Raw genomic sequence first — 9,997 nt, 5'->3', positions numbered from 1 at the left:
TCATAATGGAGCAATTTAATTTTACCAGTTAAGTTTCTTTAAACAGAACAAAAAGTCGCAAATATGCTTTGCATATTTAAGCTGGCGGGTAAAATCTATCAAACAGAAAGGAACGCTGAGCAAACAAGGGAGAGCTTAGCTTGATGAAATCCTCAATCTCCTCTTTCTCTCTGTGCGTGTTGCTGGTTGTGTCCTTACTGTAGCAGTTTGATACCACTTTAATTGCCCTGGCTACATCTTGGGGAGTCCTGGGATTTGTGGTTTGCTGATATAATAATTGTAAGCAAGCCAGCAAGGTACAGTGGTTTGAGCTGGAGACCAGGGTTGGAATCCCTGCTCGGCCATATAAACCCACTGAGTGACCTTGAGCAAGTCACACTGTCTCAGTCTCAGGGGATGGCAAACCCCTTCTGAGAAACATGCCAAGGAAACTCCTGAGATGCCATAAATCAGAAATGACTTGAAGGCACACAACAACAAGAAGGATTTATAATTCTCTGGACTAAAGCAGAGTGGATTAGTGCTCTTCACACAGAATTGTACGTACCCTCCATATCCAGGAATTCTGCATCCATGGATTCAACAATCTTGCGCATAGCCAATAAAATGAATGGTCTCTGCCTGCATTGAAATCCCTCAGTACCATCTTAATGGACAACATCTCAGGCAAAATGTAAGCCTGTGACTCTAACATCACCACTCTTATTCTCCTGTATGATTTAAAGTCTTTTTGCCTGATGAAGAAGCCAGTGATGCTTCGAAAGCTTGCACAATGTATTTTATGCTTTGGAGTTGACCCCAAAAAGGGTATAGCTCCTTGCAGATTTGGGATTTCGTTGAATGACCCGTGGCACCTTATGCAGCCCTTTGAAAATTTAGGGCAAGGCCCATCTTGGCATCTTTCTGCATTCTGTTGCACCCCACCTGCCTCTCACAACTGTGTAAACAGGTATCACATCCTGAGGCCTGGATATTACTCTGTACTGCAGCAGAAGAAGTGAGTTTATATTCACAAATGCTTATGAGAAACATTTTCAAAAGGAGTTTTGAAACTCTTTTGACAAGAAGAATATTGGCCTGGCAAGAATCTTCGCAGTTCACAACGTATTCTGCACAAAATTCACACAGGGTTGCAGTGTGCAAAAAACAGCATTTTCTGCACATATGTATTATTTCCTGCACAGGTCTCCTGGGCAGAAAAGGCTGTCATTGGGGATTTACTCTGTGCAAAATTCACTTGTGGTTCACTTATAATTGACTGGCATAGAAAACAGCATTTTCTTCACCGAAAATAATAATTCTGCATGGAAATATAATTTTCTGCACAGATGATGGTTTGTTATCCAAAAGAATCAACTGGTCATTGCAGAAGGTTTTTTTATGAAATTCTGGCATGCTTTAAAAAAAGTATTGTCATTGTTCAGTTGCAACTGCCTTTGAAACCATTTTAATGTTTTTCATGTTGTTGCTCTTGTTAATTGCCATCAAACCAATTTCAGTTTCATGCGGACGCCATGCCCCCACTCTGCCCTGAAACTGACGTTTAGTGCCGGTCTGTCGAGGTCCTTTGTTATCTATGCAGGGTTCTCCAGCGGATAACAAGGACCCACTGTACCAAATTTATGACATAACCCATCTAACACCTGGAAGGTGGTCCCTTCATGCCAGAAGCCACAGGTGGAGGTGTGCTGATTCTACCTGGCACCCTTTTCTGGGTCTGGCATGGCTGCAGGAAAGAGAGGCGACATGATTTTCTACCCAGCCAAGAGACCTGGAAGGCAGCCCCTTCCCACCAGCAGCCGCAGGTGGGCTGATTCTGCCTGGCAGCCTTTTCCCCACCTGGCCTGCAACCCCACCAAATTCAAAAGGAGATGCCAGGTGGCACCAGTAGCCCACCATCACTAACAGCTGCAGCCGATGATGGCAGAGGCAACCTGGCTGGGTGGCCATGGGAGTCTTGAGATGGAGGGGAACGAGGGACCCACCCGGTGTTCACCCTGCTCTGCAGTGTCACCCAGTGCAATCTTCACCCCCCGCACCCCGCTAGTGATGCCCCTGTCTCTACATGAACAATGTGAAGATTTATAAATAAACTGTCTCCCAAAGAGATGTTGAATCTCCTGCATGCCTTCCTTCTTTGGGAGGCACACCCATCTATGGGTGTCCCTGGAGTCCCCTCTGTTTTGGCTGCTGGGGCCATTCAAATATGTTTCTTTGGCATCTCCTTTTCACTTTCATGGCCCACATCTCCAGGAGCAAGGCTGGCTCCTTCCTTGCATTAGGATTCGCTATAACACTTATGTAAATGAGGGTGTTTTGCATAAGCTTTGCATGCAGCAATCTCACTGAGGAGCCGTGGTTCATGTTTTGTAAAACTGGCAGTCTCTGGCTGGAAAAGATTGGAATTTCATCGAAACACAGAGTTGGAAGGGACTGCAAGGGCCATCTACTCCAACCCCCTGCTATATAGGAATACACAACTAACGCATTCTTTAAAAATGCCCATTCCATCTCTGTTTAAAGACCACACCAGGGATGGAGAATCCACCACCCTCTAAGATAGTCTATCCCGCTATCAAACAGCTCTTATAGTCAAGAAGCTCTTCCTAATATTTAGGAGTAATCTCTTTTCTTGTCCTTTAGGGAAAAAAATTGTTCATGTTGAATTCTCTGCAGCAGCAGAAAACAAGCTTGCTCCATCTCCTACAAGGCACAGAAGAGTCATGTATTTTATTTCCAAAATAGCTGGCAAGGAGTGGTTAACTCTCCCTATACTCATGCTTTATATTTTTAAGAGATGCAGAGATGGATAACATAGTATCTAGGCTACATTTTTGGATAACATAGTACCTGGGCTATTTTAAGAGATGCAGAGATGCATAACATAGTAATCAGGTAGACCTGTAGCAAATCATCATCATCATTGGGAGTCTATAGCAGCCACTTAGTTACAGATGTGCAACTAAGGTACAACCTGCATGGGTCTGATAAAATATCCTCCCCTCGTCTCCCATTCCCATAGTGAGTAGTCCTGATGATGCAGGGCCCAATCCGCAGGTCTGGTGTGAACCGTTCTGACAATATCAAATTAATTCAGCATTGAATTCACAGCATATCCCTCTTAAAATTGGTGAAAGTACCTCACCTTTTGCTCTGGATATTCCCAGAGGATCTGGAGCCCTCCATTGCAATGCTGGGTGGATGTTTACAACTCACACCCTCCCATTGTACTGACTGGCGTTGCTGCTGGTGGTGCAAGCCATAAAGCCATAGAATCATAGAGTTGGAAGAGGCTGCAAGGGCCATCCACTCCAACCCCCTGCCATGCAGGAAGACACAACCAAAGCTTCCCTGAGACAGATGGCCATTCATCCTCTGTTTAAAAACCTCCAAAGAATTGCAATATCCTGTTTGACAGTGGAAGATGCTGCCTCAGAGAGTGGTGGAGTCTCCTTCTTTGGGGTTTTTTATACTGAGGTCATCCATCCGGAGTGCTTTCATTGTGTCTTCCTGCCTGGCAGAATGGGGTTGAACTGATGGCCCTCGGGGTCTCTTCCAACTCTGGGATTCTATGAACAATTCTTGCCAAGAAAAGCCCATGATAGGTCCATCCTAGGGTCACCACAATCTGGAAATGACTTGAAGACACCAAACAACAAGACATGTAAGTGTTTCTTCCCAATAGCAGTTGGAGTGAACAATCCTTTGTTTAAAAAATAAATTAAATAAATTCTACTTTACCAACAAAACAACAGAAAACATTAAACCTATCCAATTTGTGAGAACACACCAGGGCTGAAAAGCGGGTTGTACAAAGTACAGGATGAATCCTGCACAAACAAGCATGTTCACCAAAACCTAGTATTTTTCTGCATAGTTTTGGTACCTCCCGGCAAACCTGATACCCACAAGCACAATACCAGCCAGCCAAAGCCAGGATCCTGTTGCTGCCTTACTCAAGCATACGTTCCTCTGTGGAATAGGATGGATATTTTTCTCAGTTGTGGAATGTCTGCATTCGGTTTCAGGGCTGCAGAAGTAGAATTGCGCATCTGGTGCCATTGCCCACGAGTGCTGCAAACGAAGTTGTGCGTTTGCACATTTGATAATGCAGATGCATGCCCTTCAACTGTCATGATTTAGCAGTCACAATCCTGATGAATCCTCTGCCATCCCACTTTCTCAGCTGCTATTGAAATGTCCCCGTTTTTTCCTCTCCTCCCACTTTTCCATTTTGTCATTAGCTTACTTGCATGTCTGACAACTGAGTTCAAAATGCAAAGGCACATTGCATTCATTTAACTCAACGGGGGAGAGAGAAGAGGCAGGACAGAACTTTGCCCTTCTAAATACATTCAGGCACACCAAGGTTGCCATGACTTGGAGATGGCTTGAAGACACATAACAAGAATTTGAGCATTGGACTGGGACTCTGGAGACAAGGGTTCAAATCCTACTCAGCCATGAAACCCACTGGATGAGCTTGGGCAAGTCACACGCTCTCAGCCTCAGAGGAAGGCAATGGGAAACCTCCTTTGAACAAATGTTCCCAAGAAAGCCCCATCATAGGCTCGCCTTAGTGCCTCCATAAGTTGGAAATGACTTGAAGGCACCGAACAACAACAACAAAAACAACAACATAGAATGCCAGTGCGGTATACTGGTTTGAGCATTGGACCATGATACTGGAGATGTGAGTTCAAATCACCGCTCGGCCATGAAAACCACCCAGGGGACTCTCAGTCCCTGGTTCGCCTAAGGGTCGCAATAAGTCAGAAGCAACTCGAAGGCACACGACTGCAACACAACAACAATAAGCCAAGAAAACAGTATGCTGGGAGTTGATATGATAGCCATGTTTATATATCTCAAGGGCTGTCACATGGAGAGGAGAGGAGCTTGTTTTCCTCTACTTCAGAGTGTAGGACCTGAATGGAGGTATTTCATTTACAAGAAAAGACATTTCAATAGGAAGAACTTCTTGATGCTAAGTGCTACTCAGAATAATTGAATCATGGAGCTGGAAAGGACCATAAAGGCCATAGAGTCTAACCCCCAGCCATGCAAGAATACACAACTAAAGCTTTCCTGAAAGATGCTCATCCAAACTCTCCTTAAAGACCTCGAAAGACGGAGAGTCCAGCACCCTCCGAGAGAATCTATTCCACTTCTGTACAGCTCTTCCAGTAAAGAAAGTTCTTCCTAATATTTAGGTGAATTGCTTTTCCAGGAGAATAAATTCCCTGGGTTGTAGATTCTGGCACTGGCAGGAGGCTCGGTTAGATGACCTTTGGGATTCCCTTCCAAACCTATGATTCTTGGATTTTTTAAAAATGAGGACGACTCAAGCTCTTGTAAACATGCTCTTTCCCCCCATACCTTTAAGGAAAAAGTGGCAAGAGGTTAAAAATTCAGAAGAATGTTTAACAATGGGAGGTGAGTGTGAACGAATTAAACCATAGGGAGTCTTATTGTGCCATGTGTCTAAGGTGGCTGCCACACTGCATAAATAAAGCAATATGACACCACTTTAACTGCCATGGCTCAGTGCTATGGAATTCTGGGTTTTGTAGCTTGGCGGGTCACCAAAACTCCCTGAGAGAGAAGGTGAAATATCTTACAAAAGTACCAATCCCAGACTTCTATAGTATGGAGTTAAAGTGGTGTCAAAATGGATTACCTCTGCAGTTGGATGCACCTTAAACCTTAAGTCACAACCAGGCTTCTCTGGCTGGGGTGGTTTTCTGAAAGAATTGGACTACAACTCCCATTACCCCAGGACAATAGGAGTTAGAATCCACCACTTCTGCTTTGTACGGTTTCTTTTCCTCCTTCTTTACACTTTATTTTTCTTTTAAATTCATGACGGACTCAGTTGCTTGCCTTTGGAAGCTGACAGTACCTCAGCCTCTTCCAGCAGATGGAATGTAAGACACATTTAGCCACGCAATGCCCCAAGATGGCAAAAGTTATTAGAGAGGAAGAACACACAAGCTAGGAGAGTCTGCAGCAGTTTGCTTTTGCCTGAGCTGACTGGGAAGAGCAAGATTCCTCCTTTCCTATCCTATCCTTTTCCTCCCAGTCAGGGGTGTCACTAGGAGGTGCAAGGGATACACATCACACCAGGCAACATCCAAAGAAGGGGTGACACCACTGTACCCCAAATGTCTGCCTTGTGGTAGAAATGGGCTTTTGCATTTGCCCACATCCCTTTAAAACACTGGCGCTCAGCAGAAGAGAAGGCATAAGTGGGGCAACATTCAATGCATGGAGGAAGGGAAGGCATCAAGGGATAAATTTTGTTTTAAAAATCTTTTAAAAGTTTTCTTTAAAAACTCCACATCTTACCAAATTTTCACTTTAACCACATAAAGCTATGCACATGTGAATGCATTTAGGCTGTGCATACCATATCGTAACTTAAAGGTAACATTTTAATATTGCTTGTTGTTCATGTTACAACTATTGCCATAGTTGTTGTTGTTGTGTGCCTTCGAGTCGTTTTCAACTTTTGGCAACCCTGGGGCAAACTTATCATGGGGTTTTCTTGGCAGGTTTCTTCAGAGGGGGTTTGCCATCGCCATCCTCTGAGGCTGAGAGAGTGTGACTTGAACCCTGGTCTCCAGAGCTTTGTGGACAAACGAGAGGCATCAGGGTTCAAGCCTCTATACTATTTTGGTTCTTGCTATTGCCATTACATTCAGTGATATGTGGAAATTATGATTTTAGGAGTAAAATAAGTACCAAAAATGATATTACTAAGCATTCTGTATGGTGTGGTATCGAAGATAAACGGCGAGGTGACACCGTACATGACTGCACCAGCTGATGCCAATCCTAGTGATGCCACTGCTCCGTTTAATAGAATACAAACTACTTTTGCTCTTTAAAGTTATTTGCAGCAACTGGAGTAAGCTGAAGGCAAAGGGGGAAAGTGGGAGATTTTCAAAGCTGCTGAAAATGTGGGAGGACAGAGGATAACCAAGAAAAGTTGGAAGATATGAAGTCTTGGTCATGTAATGATATGAGGAGGCCACCTGTGGCCCATCCCTTGCCATACTGCTTGCAGCAACTGAAGTAAGCAACCAAAGTACTGTATATATTCATGTATAAGTCTAGAAATTTTAGTTCAAAAATTGACCCAGAAAACCTGAGTCGATTTATCCATAGGTCAATGTAAGTACTGTACTTTAACTCTTATAAAACAAGGAACCTGGTGAAAGACAAGAGTGCAATCTGTCCTGGAAGCACTTTAAGTTCTTTGGCCTCATTCATCCTTTAGATCCTTTCTTACATGCTTTGACGTTTTACCCTCGACTTATCCATGGGTCATATCAAAACCCATAATTTTGGCCCCCAACTCTGCCCTCGACTAATACATGAGGTTGACTTAGTCGAGTATATGCGGTAAGTTTGCAGCAACTAAAGGGGGAATGTGGGAGGAGGAGAGAGCAACTGGGACATTTTAAAAGCAGACAGACAAGTGGGATGGCAGAGGGTTAAACCAAGACTGTCCCTGCCAAATAAGGACAGTTGGTGGGTATGACAAAATCGGGGGGAATTTTTGCTTGCCATGATTTTCTTCTCTTCTTTCCGCCTTTTGTTTCGCTCGCTCCCCTCTTTGCTTTTTCTCTTAAGCCTTCCCTTTCTTTGCATACAAAGCAATGTGCGGGCATCAAGTTTACAGCTTGCTTGGAGCATGGAGCATTTCTCTCTCCCGCTCTCTCTCTTGCCTGGCATAGGATGATCCCTGAACAGCAGTAGATGGAAAGCAAAGGGAGGCAGAGAGAAAGAGAGAGAGAGGAGGAGGGAGTTTCCAATCCATTAACAAAAGAAAGGCACAAACTTGAAGAGCAGAGCTGCTGGGATTAACATTGGAAGATACCAGTTGCCAAGCCAGGACTAGTTGGGCCATAGGAAAGCCAACACTGCCCCCATGCGCCCAAGGATAGGTACTGCAGCGGAAAGCTTGCAAGGCACTTGCCTCTGTTTCTTCCTTTATTTTTTATGTTATATCTATCCTGCATTTGTTGTTGAGTGCCTTCAAGTTGTTTCTGAATTATGGCGATCACAAGGTGAAGTTATCATGGGGCCTCCCTGGCAAGTTTCTTCAGAGGGATTTTGCCATTGCCATCCTCTGAGGTTGAGAGAGTGTGACTTGCCCAAGGTCACCCAGTGGGTTTATATGGCAGAGCCAGGATTTGAACCCTGGTCTCCAGAGTCATAGTCCAACGTTCAAACCACTATAACACTTCGAAACATTGGTCTGGAATATCAGTATGCAAAGGGATCTTATAGCACCTTTGAGACTAATGGTGTGAAAGAGGTTGTAGCATATGCTTTGGTAGACTTGGTCTAATTACTCAGATGCATGGATGTAACGGGTGCCCACCTGGGAGATCTCTTTGCCTAAAACACCATTTCCTTCCTCTTGACACCTTGTTGGGAAAGTCTACTTGTATGCAATTCATATTTCCAGTCTCTTCTGCTTGAGATTGGAGACGGAAGAGGATGTGTGCAACTCCTTCTCTCTCTCTCTCTCTCTGCACAGAGGGGGAAATGATGGCAGTGCTAGAATCATAGAATCATAGGGTTGGAAGAGACCCTAAGAGCCATCCAGTCTAACCCCTGCCATGCAGGAACTCACAATCAAAGCACTCCCCACAGATGGCTCTCCAGACTCTGTTTAAAGACCTGCAAAGAAGGAAACTCCACCACTCTTCAAGGGAGTGTCTTCCACTGTGAAACAGATCTTACTGTCAGGAAGTTCTTCCTAATGTTGAGGTGGAATCTCTTTTCCTGTAGCTTGAATCCATTGCTCTGGGTCCTAGTCCCTGGGAAAGTCCTCTCCTGTCCCCCTACCAAATGTGTCTAGGAAGGTGGTGGACTGAGGCTTCTGCCACACTGTAGAATTAATGCCATTTGATACCACTTTAACTGCCATGCTCCATCCTATGGAATCTTGGGGTATGTAGTTGTGGCACCAGAGCCCAGTATGCCATAGCATTGAGCTGATAGTTAAACCAGATTACATTGGTCCCTCCTCATTCTCTGGGGTTGGGGTGGAGGACTTCCATGGAAAAACCACAAATAATAATAATAATAATAATAATAATAATAATAAAGATCACTATTTTTCCATCTAGGCATTCGAAAAGTCCAGAAGCGGCACCATGGTGGAGAGAGTAGAGGGAGCCATTCGAGTGGCGAAAAGTGAGAGCTTACTCTGTCCACGGAGAACCTAAAAGAAACAGTTGCCCCCTACTTTCTCCATCATGGTGCCACATCTGGACTTTTCAAATGCCTGGGTGGGAAAATAGTGGTGATACTTCCCGGTTCAACCATCCTGCCTTTTTTGGTTGAACACAAACAGTTATGCCTGCTGGATTTTTCAACATTTGATGGCATTGTTTTCCTTTATATCCTTTGCTACATATCACTGAATCATATACAAAACCTGCCCTCAACTTATACACTAGCTCTTGTAGTCAAATATACTTGTCTTTCAAACTCACAGAACCCCCATGGATACCCAAATCCGTGGGTGTTCAGGTCCCATTTAATACAATGGATAGTAACATGGTGTTCCTTATATAAAATGGCAAAACCAAGGTTTGACTTTTGCAATTTATATATTTTTAGAACATTTTCAAGCTGTGGATGCTTGGATCTGTGGATATGGAGGGCCGACTGTACAATGTATTTTACACATGAAACAATTGCAGGGTTCCCTCCCTATTTGGCAGGTGAATGGCCACTTCTGGGAATTTCCAAAAGAAGCAATAGTCTCTTTTTGGCCCAACACTTGGGGATCTTATCTGGATTCCCATCACTGCCATAGGGATGGCTGTGGCTGGCTTGCTCTTCTCCCATTGGCTGTTATCCTCACAAGCAAAGATCATAATTGTCAACAAACCAGAATGCCGTTTCTGCAGTAACACACTTGCCATCCTTCCGTGTCTCACATCAAGGTAATGTGTGTTGATGCGCCTCAATT

This window comes from Sceloporus occidentalis, unplaced genomic scaffold (genome assembly GCF_023333645.1).
Source record: "Sceloporus occidentalis isolate IW3139 unplaced genomic scaffold, rSceOcc1.0.p SCAF_8, whole genome shotgun sequence".
Taxonomy (NCBI): Eukaryota; Metazoa; Chordata; class Lepidosauria; order Squamata; family Phrynosomatidae; genus Sceloporus; species Sceloporus occidentalis.
This window is presented reverse-complemented; position numbering follows the sequence as displayed.